The 22,315-nt window shown below is 31.7% G+C and overlaps 1 long non-coding RNA gene and 1 pseudogene across 4 annotated transcripts; both read right to left on the bottom strand.

Annotated features, from left to right (window-relative positions):
• Positions 1-1,324: 1,324 nt before the first annotated feature.
• On the bottom strand, positions 1,325-2,729 carry LOC114311199 (uncharacterized). The gene is made up of 2 exons (XR_014361781.1): positions 1,906-2,729; positions 1,325-1,813 (listed from the first exon to the last, which is right to left on the bottom strand). It is a non-coding gene; the product is annotated as an uncharacterized LOC114311199 (long non-coding RNA).
• A 785-nt stretch (positions 2,730-3,514) lies between these two features.
• On the bottom strand, positions 3,515-19,451 carry LOC114278286 (putative disease resistance RPP13-like protein 1 pseudogene; annotated as a pseudogene). 3 transcript variants are annotated; one of them, XR_014361778.1, is made up of 4 exons: positions 19,244-19,396; positions 17,387-17,473; positions 16,357-16,444; positions 3,515-10,437 (listed from the first exon to the last, which is right to left on the bottom strand). The product of XR_014361778.1 is annotated as a putative disease resistance RPP13-like protein 1 pseudogene, transcript variant X1 (transcript). The 3 variants fall into 3 exon arrangements; XR_014361779.1 differs by lacking the exon at positions 19,244-19,396 and having other exon boundaries at positions 17,387-18,347; XR_014361780.1 differs by lacking the exons at positions 16,357-16,444; positions 17,387-17,473 and having other exon boundaries at positions 19,244-19,451.
• Positions 19,452-22,315: the final 2,864 nt, after the last annotated feature.

Here is a 22,315-nt window from a genome sequence, read left to right as displayed (position 1 = left end):
CAATATTTTGTTGGTTGATTGATGTTTTGTGATGCTTGTTTGTAATATTTGTTAGATTGTACACAATTGGTCAAATAGAACTTACTGAATTTTTTTTAAAAAAATTGCATATTCTACGGCAGACATAATAAGTCATATTACATATTTTACAGCGCACAATCAGCATCGTTATTTGTCTCACCAATTAACGGCGTGCAAAAATAGCCGTAGAAAAAGTAACAATGACGCATAAAATCTGTCGTTAAATAGTTTTTAACGGTATGCTATAGCATGTCGTAGAAAAAGTAACAACGACGCACAAAATTTGTCGTTCAATAGTTTTTAACGGTGTACGAAGCATGTCGTTGAAAGTGAATGACTTTCCATAACTGGTCATAATATGACGAGCGCTGCACGCCGTAGAAGGGTTTTTACAGCGTGCATTGCGCACCGTAAAAACCTTTTTTTGTTGTAGTGATGGCAATATCATTTTTTATTCATATGATTAATAATTTTTGATAAAAATGCAGTAGTGTCATGTGAATATGAACCTTAAGAGAGTCTAATGTAACATTTCTTTCTATGTTTGGTTCATTAGAATGAAAGTGAGTAGAATGAAATGTTCATTCCTCATTTCATTTACAATATATTTTTTAACATTTCTTTAGTGAACTAAATATGATGATGAACATTTTTATAGAATAACTATTCTGGTCCACTTTAATTTTAATGGACTAAACCTACCTCATGTTACTAGACCTTTTAGCTATGAGAAGACCTTTTAGATCCTGAACACAAATTAGTCTTCATATCTTCTTGTTTAAATCTTGCTTTTGTGCTTATGTTTGTGCAGGCTGTTGTGTGGTATAGTTTGGGGGTGAAAAATGCTTCAAAAGTCATTAGACTCCACCTATCTATCTATCTGTCTTTTTTACCTACTAATAGAAAGGAATGCAACCTAGAATGTAGGAAAATATGCAAAAAGGTATAAAAGTAAAAGTTTTTAGAGTGGTTTTAAACTAACTGGCTGAGTGTTCAAAGGTATAGAAATGGATGACAGCAAGAGAGGTGACCCCTTGGATCTCTCAACACAAAGTATTCTCATTAAAATATATAGAAATTAACAAATTCCTTTCCATTAATTGAAGAACAGCAGTTTACCAATTTATGGATGTTTTGTGATAATTTACCAATTTATGGGTGAAAATTGCTCAAAGGTGAAAGTTTTTCAAGAATTGTATGTACATGTTTCTATCACTACTCATTAGTTTACATGTTCAAAACATCAATGTGTCCATCATTTGACAAATTTAAGTCCAGTTAAACAACCATTTCACAAAATTGAAACACGATGAAATTTATTGATGAAACTCAAATTTCAGAATTCTTGATGTCTAATGACACTAGGGTAATGCCCTTTTCTTTTCCTTTTTTTAAGAGAGCATCATTACAAAAATAAAAAAAAATCCCAACTAGGTGACTCATGCTACTAAGCCAATCATATGCTTAAGCCAAAGGCCGACAACCCCTAAAACACCTACTAAGACGGATGCAGAACAATGACCGAGATTGTAGCAGCAACTAGACAACTTTTCATAATGTTAGGATCCACTCCAAAAAAAAAAAAAAAAAAAAAAAAAAAAAAAAACAGACAGCAAGACACCAACTAGGATAACAAAGCTAAAAAACAAAAACAATGAGGACTCAACTGCCTACACTAGCCAAACTGAGGCAGAACAATGACCAAGAATGCAATCCGGCCATATGAACTCATCCATCTTCCAAGTTGAATCAGTCCCTTTCATCATCCAAAGCTGAATCACCATTTACACCACTAAGAACAAAGAGGAAGAGAGCAGAGCCATGTCAAAAGACTACTTGAAAATCCACAGTTGCCTAACCTAGCAAAGCAAAAAAGTCCCTCACCTTCTAAAGGGAAGTGTAGGTCTTTGACTTCTTTCATCTTTAAGATTAAATCAGCAACTGTATAGCAAGGGATAATTCAATGTGCTTTTAGCTGAGTTGCAACTTTCTCTTTAATTAACTCCAAGACATTTTCCCAAGAAGCTTCACCATTATTAAAGACAAGGTTATTATTTCTGGTTTTCCATATGGTCCAAAAAATTGTCATGGATGGGTTTAGCCTCCCATCATAAGAGCTTTTTGACATTCTTGAATGTGAATCCAAACCACAAATCAAGGCATTAACCGATAAGGAACAACCCATTTCATTACCCACCAAGACAAACAATCACCCCAAATTTCCTAGATCTCCTACAAAGTAACAAGAGATGATCAAATTGACTTTGACTCATTCCGACAAATATATCAGAGCCCAGAACATGATTCATCTAGAGCATTTATTTTAACCAAAAAACAACAATTCTAAAGGGGGCAATACTTTGCCACAAACTCTATTGTAGGAATAATACAACCTCCAGATGAGGCAAACAGGTTATGTAAAGAATTTACTGAGAAGTTACCTGATGGATCACCCCTCCAAATTAATTGATCCATTGATTGGCATTAAGCTGATCAATCTGTGGCAGCATTTTCAATAACCTATGATGGCATTCCTCCTCCTCGTAACATACAAACAAAGTCTTCCTATGTGACGTACACATGTTATGAAATCATTAATGAGACCATCTTTGTTACATCAGACACCCATTTATCAAACAAAAAGAGAAATCTCATTCCATTTCCCCAATTTCAGTAGCACATTAATGGGGATATGTTCAGAAGAAAAAGAAAAAAAAAAAAAACAAACTGCATTATCCTTTTAAGCAATGAAATTATGAAATATCCCATCTCTTGTTGTACCAATTATACTTTTCAAAAATCACTATTTGGCTCAGATGCAAACCTCCACCACCACTTAATTAAGAGAGCTTCATTCTTAAGTTTTAGATTAGAACTACCCAGAACCATAAATCTATGTAATGAATCTTTCATCATATGAGATTATGCTCACTGTAATTATAGTCACAGGGTTAATATTCAATGTTTATTGGTTTGATTTGTTTTGACAAAAAGGTTACCATTAAACTTATGGTAGGCAGGGCTGAGGAGGTTGTTGAAAGATTATAAAGTATTCTCTACTTTCCTTTGCCATTTCAGGCACAAAACTACTAATTTATGCAGTAACTTTGTTCATATGATTGAGTTTAGAAGGTGAAATCTTCTCACCCATCTCTTTTAGAAAAAAAATTCTCCAGGTGGACATCACCTCAGCAGAACTTGTAAGTCTTAGATACTTCAATCTTTAGTTTGCTCCTTCACTCACTCTCTCTCTCTCTCTCTCTCTCGGAAAAACTCAGTTGAATAACCTAAAAAGGACATCTATTAATCATTGCTGCAAAATGTGAAAAGCAACTGAGTGTAATTGAAGCCAACCAAAATGAATCAAATTTCAACACTCTGATTATTTGATGAACAAAACTTCATTTTTTTGGGGAAGTCAATATAAACCAAAGATCAAAAGTAAATACATAGTACAAGGAGCATACAAGGGCAATACAAACAAGGATGGGAATTGTCTAAAGCAAGCAAAAGATGAGGACAATACCATTTAGCCAATCTAGGCCTTGTTTACATCTGACATGAACATATGTACTACATATACAACATAAAGACCATGAGAAGATAGCAATAGCTGCACAGAAAGTCTAGAAAGCCAAAGAAGCAACAATAGTAGCATCAACATAAACCAGTCAATTTACCACTGAGCTTTTATATATGACACGTACAAAAGCAGTTGTAGAAAATATAGCATGATAAAAGAACTAACCCGGTTTACCAAAAAAGCAAAAAAAGAAAAAGAAAAAGAAACACGACCAGAAGCAAGGAAACAACAACAACAATACAAAATCATCAAGCCACTGCATTCTTTAGGTCTTCAACAAGATGCAACATTTCTTTAAATCAGATGCAGCATTTACTTCACCGGACGCAGCAGAAAATGATTGAAAGAGTTGATACCATCCTTTGGTAGCTCTTTTGGTTTCCCAAGAATAGCGGTAGCTAGGGCAAAGCAGATAAATGAATGTATTGAACCTGGAAATGAAAACAATAACAACAATCAAAAATAAACATTTGACAAGCATCTACCAAAACTTATAACTTGAACAATTTTTACTAAAACCTGAAAACACCACAGGGAAAATAATAATAATAATAATTGCTGAAAATTGAAAAGTAATTGGGTTAGTGACTGCCACAAAATGGAGATCAAACAACATATGTAGACGAAGCAAAAAGACACCAATTATACATGGTGAAAATACATAAATTCTAGGTAAGTAATCGATGCTCCGACCCAAAAATTAAAAAAGAAAAAGAAAGTTATGGTTGATTATTGTGATTGGGCATGTGATCCTAATTATGTCTGGGTGTTAATGTGAGAAAACAAATTACCATTCTGCAATATGATTTATATTTTTTATCAGAAAACAAAAAGAGTTTATGAATAATAATGTGAATCATTACAATCAATAAATAAACAAGGGGAAGGGATAATAAAGAACAAGAAAAAAAAAAATAGGCAGTATACAAAACCACCTTAATTTCCGAACCAAAAATAAATAGACCCCAAACCCCTCTATGAAGAAGAATGCAGTGGTTGGTTGGCAAGAGACCAACACTGGGAACACTTGACATGAAATTCCCTTGTTTTTCAATAATATATATATATATATATATATATACTTAAGAAATTAATTTGGCCTCTTCATCTTCAACCTTCATCAAGTTAGACCATCTCCAATCCTTCACCAAAATTTTGATTTGAATAAAACCCGCTCTTTTGATTTGATATGAAATACTCCAATCCTTGCATCAAAATCTTTTAAAAAATTCCTCTCTTTTCCCAATTTTTTCTTTCTATCAAATTTGATGGAAAAAAAAAAATCATCTCAAATGCTTCTTTTTTTAATTTTTTTTCAATTTCAACCCTTCAAATTCAATGTTTTCTTTGCGATTTTTTACATTTAGAAGGGAAAACTGTAATGATAAAAAATTAAAATTAAAATAAAATAAAAAAACATAGCCCAACCTCCCCTTTTATATATAAGTTTTGATAATTTAAATATATTTAAGTTTCGTATTTTGATAATTTTTTAAAAATTAAAATATTGTTCTATGAAATTGAATGGAATATCATTAGATATATGATAGAATTATGTGGTATGATGTGTATTATTTTTTGATTTGTTATACACTTAATAATGTAGATTCCAATTCTATTACCATATTATTTTGGGTGAATTTATAAGACTTTAACATTTCTTCCGAATTTATTAAGAAAAAAAATTATGTGTGTAACTTTTCTCAACACATAAATATAAAACAAATACTAAGATAATTCTCCCATCTAAAAAAATTGCTAAGATAATTCACTGAACTAATAAAGAAGCAGAAGAAAATACATGTATATACAAACGACTAAATTTATTAGTACATAAATCATACTTGCATAACAAATAACCAATTTTATTAATAAGTAAATCATTAAGTGAATTAATAATTTTTAATGATATGAAAAATATTTTTCAATTAACCATTTTGTTAAAAAATAAATCATTAAGGAAATTAATTGTTTTTAATGATATGAGAAATAGTTTTTAATAAACAATTTTGATAATTTATTATTGTATTGGAGAATAGTTTTTTTTTTCCCCTCAGTATTGTGTTAAATTAAAATTTAATAAACGATAGTTATAATTTCTAGTATTATAGAACTTATTCATATTTTAAACAAACTTTATAGGTGTATTTATAATTTGTTAAAAAATAAAAAATTCATGTTCATAATTAACCAATAATATTTACGTAATTAAACTCAAATTATTTCACCAACCAAATTAAAGGACAAAATAAGAAAAAACAAAAAATTGGCAAGCCACAAGCAGCAAACCGTCTCTTTTATATATATCTATATTATAAGGAATACACAGGCTCTCTGTTGTGATGAGATGAGGAGATGGGACACTATTAGCATTGATAAAAATAATAAAATAATAATTTTGATATATTTAGGTCAAGTTTGAAAAGATTAAATAAGTCCACACTTTTTATCTTTTTTGGATCACATCAATCAACATCTCCTCTCTATTTTTCTACACATATTTCTATAAAAAGTCAAAAAATACACTTATTTAAAACATCTCAAACCACCCTTTAGTTTGGGTGATTTTTGAGTGCCTGGCAGTTTTGATTGCTCATATTGCAATTTATTCCTCTACTTCAAAGATGTATCTGTAGTCTATGGTGACTTTAGGAATGGGAGCTATGAGGGGCCAATATTGGCCTTTCCCCTTTTCACACCGCCGTTTCATTATTGGACATCTGTAGAAATGAAGTTGTAAAAGCGAGGGAGGCAGCCCTCCTTGCTTGGGAAAAGATGCGAGCATAGGGCAATTTATGAATTCAAGTTTCAAAAGCGAGGGAGGCAGCCCTCCTTGCTCGGGAAAAGATGCGAGCCTAGGGCAATTTCTGAAATAAAGTTCGGTGAGGTTTTGAATGGTCTCCATGGAAGAAGATATCTTCTCCAGATTTGGGAAATCATAAATCCACAGTTCCGTCAGAGAGGTGGGCAGCAACATCCCATCTACTGGAAAGCTGGACACCGAATAATATTCTTCTTCTTCTTCTTCTTCTGATACGTTTTTTGGGCCTCGAAGCCAGAGAGTTTTAAGAGAGGAGAATCTGTGCAAACCCCACTCTGATAGGGGCTTACCAATCTTCATATTCTCGATGCTAAGAAAAGTGAGGTTGGTGAGGAAATTCCCTTTCTCTAGAATGTAGGAGGAGACGATTCCTCCTCCTGCAGGCCAACTTTCTATCACCAGAAATCTAAGGGAAGCGAGGAGGCTGTTGTTGCATAAACTAGGGACCGATTCTAGTTTTTTGCAATTCCTGATAATCAATGATGACAGTTTTGTTGGGGGGTGGTGGACCCATTCTTCCCGAAGGGACTCCAAATTATCACACCCGTGTATGTCCAAGGACTCCAGATTAGAATCGTGTGCTGTCCACCCAGGTAAGGACCGCAGAGCCTTACATCCATTCCGAATCCCAAGTTCTTTTAGGCTAGGCGGAAAGCCTGTCTCTGAAAAAGATACCAGACTTGGACACTCACTGATTTCCATCTTTCGAAGAGAAGTGAAGGTATGTAGCCCCCGTGGCAGTTTCTCCAGCTTTGCACAAAAACTTATAGATAGATCCTCAAGTTGATGTTGCCCTTCGTTTTCTACATCCTCGTCTTCTTCAAACAATGAAACAAGTTGCCGACAAAAAGAAATTTCCAAACGTTTCAAGGCAAAGAGACTGTGTTGTAGTCCCTCATCACTCTGCCACAGTGTTGTGAGTTCGGTACACAAAAAAATCGTCAATTCTTTGAGTCCTTTAAGCCCCTGGGTAAGCCATTTTGGCAATAATGCAAGTTTCTGAATCATCCCAATGCTCAAGGAAGTTACTGAACTCAGATGCTTAGACATTGCATTTGCCAACATCACTTCATCATCTATGCTTGGATTGCACAGGGACTCGGGGATTGAAACATTTCTAATATCTAAGCAAGTAAGGGAGCTGGGTTCAAGCACGTTACATGTCTCAAGGAGCACTGGAAGGCTCGGAAGCTGAACATCACTCATGGACAGGGAGGTGAGTGACGGGAGAACAAGACTGGAAGCTTCAACCAGCAGCTGCGGGCAATTTTCAATCTCAAGAGTTTTGAGGCAAGGAAGATTACTCGGCAACATTCCCACAAGTTTCGGACATTTTTTGATGGAGAGCTTACTAACACGAGTGAAGGTTTGAACTTCCTTGTCAATTCCAAAAATGTACCAATCCTCCCATTCTAACATATTCTCAAAACATAGTGTCTCGAGTAATGGAAAAGGTTTGGCACAATGCTGCCCATAGAACTCACAACCCACATGCTTGACGGCACTCATTCCCTCAATGTGAAGGTCTTTCAAAGAGGGTAGTTGTCCAAATGGCGGTAAGGAAGTGCAATTTTTACAATTTTGTAACTTCATGCGCACCATATTGGAGAACAAAGGATCCCCTATCCAAGTTGGAAAACTCATACCATGGTAGCCTCTAATGTGTAGCTCTTTCAGCTTCTTGTGAGGTTTTAATATGTCAAGCACTTCTGTAACCATTTCATTTCGTAAACCATCCAAGCTCTCACTACTCCACACCATTGTTAGCACATCTATACCTTGCTTGTCATTCAAACACACCCCTCTTGCATACGAAGAATCAACCACATTTTCTATACCCGATATGCAAAGTGTCCCTCCAAGATGAATTAAGTTCCCCAACTCTCTTATCCGAGACCCATTGTTGTCTTTCATAACAATAAAATTGGATAGTGTTTGGAGACTTGTCAACTTATCAATTCCTCGTGGCATTTCTTCAAAGGAATTTGAATCAATCATATCGAGATGACGTAGGTTGACTAGGTTTCCCATGTCCGTAGGCAATTTCCTCAGCTTTGGACAACCTCTTAGCATCAAAGTTTGTAGATTGTATAGGGTACCTAATGATTCAGGTATTGTTCTAATTCCAGTGTAGGAAAAGTTAAGATATCGCAAATGTTTCGAATCTCCAATTGAATTTGGAATAAGTTCGCCAATGTGATATCTACTCAAACTCAAAACCCTTAGGCGTTTCATCTTTAGCAACAGATCAAGGGGAACCTTGCTTGTCAAATAACAATGACTTCTTTTACTAATGGACAATGGTAAGAAGGTCCTTACATTCTCGGCTTTATAAAAAGTTTCAAACTTTTTGATTGTGTCAAATTCGCTTTGCATGTAAGATGAATGTCGAGCATTCTTCAATTTTTCACATTGCGCCTGATCTTTCAATATATCCTCCAATCTAAAACAAGTATATCCTGCAACTGACTGAGCCAAATCATTGATGAGGTCATGCATCACAAATTTCGAGCTTTCACCACCACTTGATGGTTGGAAAAAAGACCTCGACTGCAATTCACGAAAGTATTCAACTCCTAAATCTTCCATTTGCTTCTTTCCATTTTGTTGCTGAAGAAGGCCTTCTGCCATCCACAAGAAGACTAACTCCTCCTCCTCAAATTCATAGTCCTTTGGCAGTATAGAGCAATATGCAAAGCACTGTTTCAAATGTGAAGGGAGATGATGGTAGCTTAATCTCAAAGCTGGAGGGATTTCATTGCCTTGTTCTGTTAAATCCCATATTTTACTATTCAATACAATTTCCCACTCATCGTCCCTTTCTTTGCACCGTAAAAGGCCACCAAGTGTCCTAGCAGCCAAAGGCAAACCTTTACATTTTCCCACAATTTTCCTACCAATAAACCCCAAATTTGGATTTGCATCCAAGCTTCTATTCCCAAAGGCATGTTGTTCAAATACTGACCAACAATCATCATCTGATAGATGCTGTAGCAAATGGTTTTGAACAGTTCCCATAATCGATGCAACACCTCTGTCACGAGTTGTTACAATTATCTTACTTCTTGGGGCTCCATCATTAAAGGGGCTCTTCAAAATGTTCCAATCATTGTATTTCTTGTCCCATATGTCATCTAAAACAATTAAAATCTTTTTTCCAACCAAATTTTGCTTTAGTTGAACTTGAACTTGATTCAAGTCCTTAAATTCACAAGACTTGGAAGTAATAGACTCCAGAATTACTTTTGAGATTCTCAAAATATCGAACTCATCAGAAACACAGACCCATGCTTTCAAATCAAAATTCTTATTCACCACTTCATCATTGTATACCATCTGTGCAAGGGTGGTCTTGCCAAGCCCACCCATACCTACAATGGGAATTACGCCGACTTTGCCATCACTTGACTCATTGCTTAGGAGAAAATCAATTATCTCATTTTTTTCCTTATCCCTGCCACATATGCGAGGTTCATGTATCAAGGATGTGGAGAGTGGTCTGTGCCAAGCTTTAGTAGATTCTCTTGCAACAATGTTTTGTAAACCAAGTCGACTTCCTCTTTCAAAAATATTTTGCAATCTAGTAGTGATTTCCTCTATCTTGGATGTGGAACTCTTCATAAAATCAGACAAAAGTGTTGTTGGACTGAATCCTTTACAACATGTAGGTATCATGGCTTGTAGCTTGCTCTTGCTTGTGCTAGCTGCTTGGGACTCTGCTGTTAACTTACGCTGCAAAGCTTCAGTGGCAAACTCGTCCAGTATGTCATCCAGATCATAAGCTAGGTCTGTGAGTTCCTCCAGCCACATTTTCACGGCTCTATTTTCTATTTGTTTCTCCTCCGCATCATCCAAGAATGCCTGAATTTCAGTTAATTCTCCACTCCATCTCTTGAAGATAGTATGAACCTCCTCCCGACGAGCAAAGTTCAGTAGGTCAATTGAGGCCAACTTCTCAAACAACACCTTAATAAAAGCAGCGAGAATGATTTCGCCTATAGGCATTGTTTCCCTGTGGAAACAAGGAAGCAAGAAACAACATTATATCAGATTTAGAGAAAGACACAAACAACCCAAGACAAGCATGAGAGTAAAAGTCTGATTGGTTTTAGAATGAATTCACAATTGAAGGTAACAAAATGAAGAGTCATTATTGCAGCTGCTATTATGTGTTTACATACTAGAATATATTCTACCTTATGAAAACCAATGGCTCAAGTTTTTTTTACCAACTATTCCACATGCCCGAAAGTAAAGTTATTGGGGAAAAAAATGTATTGTATGATCCACAAACAAAAGTTTCATATAAAATACCATATAAGAATGGATAATTATTTAGTTGTTCGTTATGGTACTGTTCATGTTGTGCTCTCAGCCATTATGGGTGAGACCGTGCTAAGGCACTTTTATTACGTACTTGATAAATAAAGAATGATATTTTGTGGTTTCGCATTTGTCGGGAGGATCACATAAGTAATATTCCGTTGTATTCTGAGACTACCTAATATAGATACATACATATTAATAAAGATTGTATTCTGAGACTACCTAATACAGATACATATATATTAATAAAGATAATGTGACAATGATATTCTTAAAAATACAAATCATTTTAATAAAATTTTATTTTTTAAAATAATAGGAAACAATGTCTCCTTGAAAAAAAACATAATGAAGTTAAACACTACTCTTTATTTTTCACTAGTTATAGTATAATAAAGGAATGTTCTTTATTTTGCCTAAATACTTTTTTATTTATATGCTCTAACACTACTATTTATATTTACTTATTTATTCAAATTATTTAAAGAGTCTCTCAAGACTCTCTAAACGTAGCCAGCTAGAAAAAAATTTGTTAAAATGACTAGTGTAATAACTAGCCCGTTACAGAAAGTAAAATAGGACAAGACTAACTATAATAGCAAATACACATCTTTCAAAGAATCCATTGAAGATACTAACACAATGGAAATAGCATAAATATGATGCCATTGAAACTTTCTTCCCAAACAAAAGTAATGGCAGTTAATGAGGTCATTATATTATAGGTGATAAATGAATTTTTAGGTGATAAACAACAGTAATGCCATTGAAACTTTCTTCCCAAATAACTATTTGTAATTATCAAAAAATAAATGCAGTGTCGAGGCTTGCTAATCATCCTAATTTTATCAATAGGTGATAAATGAATTTTTAGGTGATGTGTCTCATATAATAAGTTAAGACTATTGCTGAGCAGAAAGTTTAATAAGATCGCTATGCTGGTCATAGAATCCGAAATTAATTTCAAAATAATGAAACTCTTTCTTCATCAAAAACTTGTTTGATAAAATTGCAGAGATTATTATATGATTTCTTGAAGGGTAAATTACACTTCTAATTATTTTTTTATTTATGTTATTATCTGCACTCAGAAATTTCTATTGCTACTCAAGAAGTCCTGCAGGTGTGAACACAAAAGTTTGTTGAGTAAATGTAGGCGTGCCTAGTTCAAGGTGTAGGAATTGTTAAATATTTCTAACTTCTAACACAGAGCAATGACTGTGTATGGCTAAGAGGAACCGTCATTGATTCGGATCTTACCCCAATGAAGATGACTTTTAACAAATTTATAGGTACCAAAGATAATTAGACTAAAATTGTGACTTGCATTGATTGGAAATGAAATACAATTGATAATCTACGATAACTAAGCAAAAAAGCTAAAAGAACTAAGCTATGAAGATATGATAAGTAAGCTATGAAGCTAAGCTAAGGTAATGAAGCTATGAAGTTAAGATAAATGACCTATCAAGCTAGGATAAATGTATTGAAAAGTATGTGTTGAAAGACTCTTGATCAAGTATTTGGTCAGGGACCCTTTAAATGTTGCACTTAGAGCCCTTTATATAGTGTTGGGAAAGCCCAGAAAGCCCATATTTCTGCTTAACTACCAGAAATGTGGCATATATCTCCTTAACCTCTGCCCTAAAATGAAGAGCCACACCTCTCTCTTCATATCTATTTTTCACTATAATAGGGAATGAATGAATTTATACATGATATGTGTGAATACATATGTTTGTGTACAATGTACACATGGATTTAGATCCTATATATTACATGTTTGGAATTGAGATTTTCATTTTAATGCATTAACTTGTAACATATTGTTAAAATTCAGAATCATCTAACTATAACTGTTATACTAATTTGAATTTAAGTATTCTTAAATTTAAGGAAAAAAAAAATATTGATATAACTCTTTCACAACCATTAATAATGAATAGACATCTCCATTTTATTAATGTAAGAGAGAGAATATGAATTTTATTATCCTATTTGTACATTGAGGTGTATATATCTTGTGAATATTATGTTTATATGTAATATAATAGTTTTTGACAGTGATACATTTAAATGAGATCTAGTTTGGGAGTTTGGAAGTTGTGGTTTTGTTTCATGATGAAGATATTGAATCAAGTTAAGTCCAATCAAGGATAGACCTAGGATAATATTCTAATACAAGAGAGGTAAATATATATATATATATATATTAACACAAATTTTAAAAAGAAGGTATAAACTATAACATTAATTTCTATCAACATGAAAGGTGAAAAATAATATGAAAAACATATATAAATAAATATATTTTCTTATATGTTGAGTTATTGACACTAATTGTAAGAAATTTTTTTTTTTTTTTTTTGATTATATTTTGTCTGAATTGTTAAATTTTATATTTTGAACCCCATGGATATAGATGTGGGGTCGTGCAATCACTTACTTATTTTGGAAATTGGAATAATTAATTGTACATTTAGAAATTTATACGAAAATGAAGATATTTTTAGGAGAATTCAAATTTGTGACTTGGGAGACACTTTTGAGAATATTAAAATCATGTGTTGGCATTACATGTTTTGGCCATGCAAACCACGTTAGTTACTCTGAACATTGTGCTAATCATTTTTTAAATTATATAATTTGATATTAAACAATCTAAATTTTTGTGTGTGGTTGAGATTGTTCTATCTTATTTAAAGTTGAATATGGATCATTGATTGAAGATTCAACTTAAGGATTAAACTAGGATGACTGAGGGACCTATTAATACATGGTGTGGGATTATTTCGAAGTGCAAAACACATTTTTGCAGCTGCTGCCGTGAGTATTCCCTATCCTTTCCCTTTGATTTTTGCTTCCAAAAGTCCATCCTTGTGAGCTTTAAATCGTTGTCTTCACTTTACAACATAAATTCTAAGACTTATTCTAGTGTGTTTATTAAGCTTAATAGTGAGTTTTAGAGGGGGAAATTCTACGAATTCACTCTTCTAATGGTGTGTATTATATGCATTTTATTATAAATTGATGTAATTTTACTTTAAAATTTCGTAATATCAACTATAAACTACGTAATCTCTTCACAAATTAGCGTAATAAAATGTATAAAATTTTATGGTTGTGTAACAAAAGTTTATAACTTAGTTACAAGGCATGCTTGGTTAGAGTTTTCTAAAAACTTTTTTCAGAAAATTCTACTTTTTTTTGTTTTTCGTGTTTTTTTGTTTTTATTGAATTTTTTTAATATTTTAAGTAATTTTTTTTACTTTTTAGACATACCTAACATAAATATAGCTAAAAGTAAAAAATTTGTGAAAGAAACTTTTTAAAAATTCACTAAATACCATAAATACAAAAAAAATATAAGAATTCCGTACATATTTTGTATTTTTATGTATTTATTAATTTTTTAAAATATTTTTTTACAATTTTTTTACTTTTTAGATACATCTAAGTAAGGTGCATCTAAAAAAGTAAAAAAAAAAATGTTTAAAATTTTAAAAATATTCACTAAAAATAAAAAAAACACGAAAACCAAAAAACTCAGTTTTTAAAAAACTTAATCTAAAAAACTCAAACCAAACACACTGAATATTTTTTGTTACGCTAACAATTTATACTTTCGCTCAATTTCCAATATGGTACTTCTGTTTGGTATTAAATTCATTAACATAAATTAGGATAAATTACCCTTTGCATCCTTGTAGTTTACATGAAGATTAATGCCCCAGACCCCAGCCCCACGTGAGGGTGGGTGGTTGAAAAAAAAAAAAAAAAAACTGGCCAATGAAATGCCAGTAGGGGTGCTGGGGGTGACCCCCACTAGGGGTCCCTAGCATAGCTATTACATGAAGTCTCACTTTAATCTCTTATTTTTTTTAATTGTAACAATCAACCCTTTACATTTTTAGTCATGTTACAAAATTTTAATTTTTTTCCCCCTTTTTTCTACTTCTCTATTTTTCCCATTATTTTCTTTTTGTGCTATATTTTTAAAACTCAACACCACCAACCACCCATTCCCTACTACTCTTCATCCTTTGTTCTATCTCTTCAAATAAGATGACATTGAAACTTGACCGAAAGTATAAAGAGGGTACTTGTTACAATTAAAAAAACAGTGGTGCTACATGTATCAATTGACATATCAATTAGTGTATTAACATATACTATGATATTATCACTTCAAAACTATAAATCCCACCTATTATACAAATTAAAAAGATCCAAAACCTCTAAAATTATGTCACATCATCCGTTAGTTCACTAATTGATATACCAATTGGTGCGTATAGCTTTATTTTTTTTAAAATAAGGAACCAAAGTGAGATTCAATGTAATTTTTAATTTGGTTAAATAACGGGAAAAAAAAAATCCTAAGATTTTGACTTTTGTAACAAAATAAATCTAAATTTCTCATTTTTTCAATTTAAACACTAATTTTTTTTTTTCAATCTAAACCATACCTATTTTCATTAAGTAAAACAGACAGAAAAAAATTGGTATTTTCTGTTGGAAAATAATAGTTTTTTGGTAACTTTAATTTGAGATTAAAGTGAGACCCAATCGTCGGTTGATGTAGGTCTGAGTGAGTTTGTATTATCTTACGTGAGAGGATTATGATACAGAAATAATGAGCCGAAACCATTATGTTGTAAATGAGAATTGTCTCATATAGTGGATATCAATAAAAGTTGAGCTTAGATTTGGACTAGTCTTGGTTTGGACTGTGCCTAAGCTTGGGCATGTGCTAGGTTTGGTGTTGGACTTGAACTTGGACTTGAATTTAGTTTTGAGTTTGGGCTAAGTTGTGCTGTGTTGCACTTACCATGTTTATGAATTTGAGTTGGACAAGTAAAGGAAAATGAAATGAAACACGGATGTATTTGTCATGGAACTGGGATGTGTTATAATCTGATTTACAAGTGTTAACCATTTATCGAATGCTACTGTTTTAGTTATTTCTCATACTTGGTTTAGTATATTTCTACTGGGCTTTAGCTCACCTTATATGGGACATCATTTTCAGGTACAGATGGTATGCCACCTCCAAGGACATAACTTGGGAGGCTTAGAGGCTGAGAGACTCTTTTGTTGTTATCTTTTTGTATTACATGTAAATCAAGTCAAGTGCTTATTTTGTATAAAGAGTTAGAACTCTTCTTTTGTTGTACCCAAGTGTTGACCTGGAAAGTTGTAAGCCCGTAGGGCACTTACTTTTGATGTCAACATGTAATACTTTTGTACTTATTACTCTGATAAATAGAAATATGACTTATTCTCTTATGTCTATGCATGTCAAGAATGTTGGGTTTATATGTATTATTTTGAGAGTGTTACACTTATGCATTTATATGTATGTGTATTAATTTTCTAAAATGAATCAAACATTATACAAGCATATATTTAAGTTGTATTTGGATCATAAATTTAAGTAGGAATTTTTTAAAAATAAAAAATAAAAAATGAGATAAATGTGAATGAAATATAAGTTTTCTCTTTTCATTTTCAAATCTCTATCTAAATTCATAATTTAAATACATAATTTAAATATAGAGTTTGAGAAAATTACAAGAGATAAATTAAGGAAAACGAGAAGTACCTGGAAGCAAATTAACTTCACACAGAGAGAGAGAGAGAGAGAGAGAGAGAGAGAGAGGAGGACTTGTAAGGAAGGGAAGGGAGGAAGCCTGCTTGACAAATAGTACAAGAGAATAACCAAGTGAGCTTCCAACCACAGAGAAAAGAGTGAAAATAAGGTGTGACTCAAATTAAGAGATTGTTTGGCAATTAAGGATTTTAGTTAAAAGATTAAAAAAATATTTAAAAAATTACAAATATAAATTTATATAAAAAAAGTTAAAAATTCTTCTTCATTCACTTTACATTTTATATATTCTTATTAATTTTAATTTTTTTATTTATAAATAATTAAATCTTATAACATAAATAATTTAAATCGACACAATATCAACAGGCACAACAACTTTAAAGTTTAAAGCACAATTGTATTCTTTTGTCCTTGGGTGGGTGGGACCTTTTTTTTAGTATTTTTCTCAGCCCCACATGTGGCAGGCACAACAACTTTAAAGCACAGCTGTGTTGTGGGTGGGACTTTTTTTTAGCATTTTTCTCACCACTATCTTTCTCCTTTCCCTGTTCTCATTGAACCCCCCCTGACCATGACATGTATACTTATATATATTAAGAAAAAAAAAAGATTTTTAATGAGAATGAATATGAGAATTAAGTTTTCAAACTAATTTTTTTTTTTATAATTTAAAATGTAAACAGAAAATTTATTGATTAGTTAATTAAACTAAAAAAAATAAAAAAAAAGTTCTAATTATTTATGATTTCAAATTTTAAAATTCAAACCAATATGGGAAATCATTCTTATCCTTACATATTAATTTCCTAAAATGAATCAAACATTATACAAACATATATTTAAGTTATGTTTAGATCATAAATTTAAGTAGAAATTTAAAAAAATGAGATAAATGTGAATAAAATATAAGTTAAATTTTTCTTTATTTCTCTTTTTATTTTCAAATCTTTATCTAAATTCATAATTCAAATTCAGAGTTTGAGAAAATCACAAGAGATAAATTATGGAAAACCAGATGTACCTGGAAGCAAATTAACTCTAAACAGATAGAGAGAGAGTGAGAGAGAGACAGAGAGAGAGGACTCGTAAGGAAGGTAAGGAAGGAAGCCTGTAGAAGAGAATAACCAAGTGAGCTTCCAACCACAGAGAAAAGAGTGAAAATAAGGTGAGATTCAAATCAAGGGGTTGTTTGGCAATTAAGGATTTTAGTCAAAGATTAAAAAAAAATATTTTAAAAATTAAAAAAAATAAATTCATATAAAAAATTAAAAATTATTTTTTTATTCACTTTACATTTTATATATTCTTATTAATTTTAGTTTTTTTATTTATTTATTTTTATATAAATAATCAAATCTGACGATATAAACAATTTAAATCGACACATATCAACAGGCACAACAACTTTAAAGCACAATTGTATTCTCTTGTCCTTAGGTGAATAACTTTAAAGCACAGCTGTGTTCTCTTGTCCATGAGTGGGTGGGACCCTTTTTAGCATTTTTCTCAACCCCAACCTATGACAGCACATATAACAGGCACATCAACTTTAAAGATTTTTTTTTTTTTTTTAAAAGAACAAATTAAAAAATTGATCCACTTTTTAAATTGTTTAAGAAATTAACATTATAAGAAAATATACCTTCGACTGTTAAAAAATTAGTTGTCATAGCCTCATTTTTAGTCGTCGAAAGTCAATGGCGACTAAAAATTTTAGTCGCCTAGTTAGTCAGGGTTACTTTGTCGGCAATAGTATTAGTGACTAAAATTTTTTTTATCGCTAATTTACAACTTTGGCTACTAAAAATTTTTTCGTCGCCAAAGTTAACCTTTTGGCGACCAAAATTTTCAAACACTGTGTTTGGAATATAATCAACCTTTCAATGTGAAAAACATCTATATGGTTTAAAATTTTTAAAAATAGTTTGTGAAAAATAATTCGTTTTTTTTTTTGTTTTTAGTATTTTTTTAATATTTAAATTTTTTTATAAATTTTTTAGATCCACTTAATCTAAATACATTTAATAAGTACAAAAATTTGTAAAAAATTTATTGAATATAAAAAAAATACGAAATATATTGAATTTTTATATATTTTTTTGTATTAAATGAATTTTTAAAAAAATTATATAATTTTTATACTTTATATGTGTATTTTAAATGGATCTAAAAATTAAAAAAATGATTAAAACATTTAAAAAGAAATATAAAATAATAAAATAATTTATATTTCATTCATATTTTTTTCACATTTTTATTTTTTCTTTCTAAATTCTTATTCAAATTGACAGTACTAACTTACCGTTTTCTATCTCTAAAACAAAAATATATGATTGTTTTCAAGAAAATTACTTTTCATATCTGTACTACTACAAATTGGTGTCTACAGAGTGGACACGCATATCTAACCAACTAAAAATTAAAAACACAACATTCAACAACAGCAACAACAAATTGTGAAGTACGCAAAAATTGAGCATCCATAAAAAAATGCAGCGACGCTCTATAAAACTATAAACCTGCATGTATAATATATACACCTCACTATATAATACGATATATTATGTCAATAATAAATAAAATAAAATAGAAGAGATAAGCTAATTCAAGGCAGGAAAACTTATGCGTTTATATGCATGTATATTAATTTTCTAAAATGAATCAAACATTATACAAATATATATATTTAAATTGTCTTTTGATCATAAATTTAGGTAAGAATTTAGAAAAAAAAAAATTAAATGAGATAAATGTGAATGAAATATAAGTTAAATTTTCTTTATTTCTCTTTTTATTTTCAAATCTCTCTTTAAATTCATAATTCTAATATTGAGGTTGAGGAATTTACAAGAGATAAATTAAGAAAAACGAGAAGTACCTGGAAGCAAATTAACTTGAGAGAGAGAGAGAGAGAGAGAGGGAGAGAGAGAGAGAGAGAGAGAGAGGGGGGGTGGGGAGGACTTGTAAGGAAGGGAAGGGAAGGGAGGAAGCCTGCTTGACAGTGGAAGAGAATAATGAAGTGAGCTTCCAATGACAGAGAAAAGAGTGAAGACTTGTAAGGAAGGAAGGGAGGAAGTTTACTTGACAAATAAGAGAATAATTCATATAAAAAAGTGAAAAATTCTTTTTTATTCACTTTACATTTTGTATATATTTTTTTTTTGTAAAAATTAAAAAAATTCTTTTCAAATATATTATTTTTTTTTCATTTTATATTTTAATAAAAAGTAATTTTTCAAACGACTTCAAAAATTGAAAATTTTGTTTGATTTAATTTTAAAATTATAATTTGAATGTGAAATTATAATTTAAATATAAAGTTATAAGTTGAGTTTTGAAAAGAGTTTTCGCTTTTACATTGTCTTTTCATTTGGTCTTCTAGAGATAATGAGCCCGTTTGGTACCAAAATAAGAAATTGTGACTTCGAAATAATGCTTTTTTTAATTTTTTTATTTATTGAGAAAATAATATTAAAAAAATAAAGAAGTAATGTTATATGTTTTAGAGGTGGCGTATTGTTTTTGTCTTTTTTTTAATTTATTTTGTACGGATTACAAAAGACATGTGAAAAAATAGATAAGTGACCTAACTTAAACAAGTCAATAAACTAAAAATAGATAAGTGACATAACTTAAATAAGACAATAAACTATTTTAAGTCATGTTGCCCAAAAGGGAGCTAATAAGTTGCTTATTCAGGCATGGTTTGGGACATGAGTTGTTTTTTTTTTTTTTTTGACATTTTTGATTTTTTTATGAGAGAAAGAACATAATGATTATGGGTTAAATGTGATATTTCGTCTTATTGAGCTAAAATGCCTTCTTTTTTTTTTGTGTGTGTGTGTGTGTGTGTGGGGCTATTTTAGCCAAAAAAAAGCCCCCAAACCCTCTTCCCAATAATTAAAGATTTTTTGGATAATAATTAAAATAATACTAATTGCAATAAATCATAACCAATATCTCAATAAATTAAAATTAAAATCTAAAAAAAAATATAAAAAAAAATTAGTGAAACATCCCTCTTTAACTTTGTGTATTATGAGAGGTTCAAGATTTTTTTTTTACTACCTAAGGTCCTTTAACATTTTCACAGAGAAAATTTGACTCAGAGAAATTTTATTCGATTTAGAGGAATTTCACTTGACTTAGAGAAATTTTGGTCCCAACTCAAATTTTTTTTGAAATTTCTCTATGATCAGAAAAATTTCTTGGCGCCGAAGCGAAATTTCTCTAAGTCGAGCAAAATTTCTTTATAGAAATATTAAGAAATCTTAACTGCTATGAAAATATTATATATTATTTATCTTATATGTTAGGTTTTATTTCTTGGCAACCCCGTTTGACAAAACTCATTTCAGTTGTATTTATTTTCGCACTTTTATTTCAGTGAGGCTATGAGTGTTTAGATGCGAATCCAACCCGAATTGTGCTTTGCAGAGAAGTTTGTAATGCTAATGCTTTCAAGATTGCCACTTCGCTGATTATGACGGGGATCGAGCTGCCCGGTCAACTCGCGGGGGTCGAGGGGGCAGCGCCCCTTGACGGGTCCGGGGCAGCGCCACGGCGGGGTCGAGGGGCAATGCCCCCGAAGCAAAATGCAAAAATGCATTCCAAGTTGCCTGTCCGCTCGAGCGGACATTACCCCGCTCCAGCGGAGAATCCCTGGTTCCAGCAGTTTTGGTCGCCTGCAAAAGTACTGAAATGTGTGATTTTGCGCTGGAGTGGGCTTTCTAGCGCTCGAGCGGACCTCTGTTATATCACGCGCATATTTTGCTGAAGACGCTCGAGCGGGCTGTTGGGCGCTCGAGCGAAGATCACGGGACAGATTCTATAAATTCGCGTGTTGGGTCAGATTTTAGGATAACTTCTCCAGATCTTCTTTTTGGGTTTTAGGGTTTATATCTGGGGATACTTTGTGAGTTTTCTTTGATATTTTATTGAGTATTCAACTCATGGTTTAAAGAGAGTACATCAAAGGTTGTGTTTTGTTCTACAAAGAGAGAGAGTTGTTTTTCGGTGGATTCTGAAGAATTCGAGCCTGAAGCTTTGGTGGATTCCGGAGTGGCTCATCGTAAAGACAATTCTGAGGTGAAGACGGGTTGGAAGAGGCACATAGAGGTTGGTTCAATTAGGCGTGAATTCGCTAGGTAATTGAGAGTATACCTGTGTAATTCCTTTAAATCTTCTTAGTGGATTGTTTTGTGGCTGTTGCCCGTGCTTTTTTATCACAGTTGGAGGTGTCCAATTGTGGTTTTTTCCACGTAAAATCGTTGTGTTTCTTTGTCTTGATTGTTTGATTGAGATTGTTATATTCTGCTTAAAATTGATACATAATCACAAATCAACATCTAGGGGATTTCTAGATTTTTCATTATAAAATCTTAATATTAAGGATCTTTAAAAAAAATTGTCCAAAAAAAAAGCATAATTAGATATATGATACACACTTTTCATGAGGGGTTTATTATAGAATTTACCATGATAAATAACGAGAAACTTTCTCTATATTTTTTTGATAATATTATATATATCAATTATTATATTAATTGATGTATTAATAAATGATGTGATATTTTAGATATTTTAAAATTTTATAATTTATATAATAAATGAGATTATAATTTTAAAATAATAATATGATAATTACATTAATATATTAATTAATATGCCAATTATTATAGGTAACAATACCGATATTTTTTACCAAATCCTCTCCAATTTAGAATAATGTCACGGTCAGGGGTCCAATGAGAACAGGGAAAGGAGACAGAAAGTAATGAGAGTAAATGCTTAAAAAAAAGTCTCACCCACCCACCCAGCTACCAAGGACAAGGGAATACAACTGTGCTTTAAAGTTGTTGGGCCTGTCGTGGGGTTGATATAAATTACACTGAAATCTTTTAAAATTTGGTTAGATTACATCTCAATTTTTTAATATTTTAAAAATTAT

The sequence above is a fragment of the Camellia sinensis genome, chromosome 2 (assembly GCF_055761805.1).
Source record: "Camellia sinensis isolate YWXY chromosome 2, ASM5576180v1, whole genome shotgun sequence".
Classification (NCBI taxonomy): Eukaryota; Viridiplantae; Streptophyta; class Magnoliopsida; order Ericales; family Theaceae; genus Camellia; species Camellia sinensis.
Note: the sequence above shows the minus strand (reverse complement) of the source record. Positions and strands in the feature narration are given on the sequence as shown.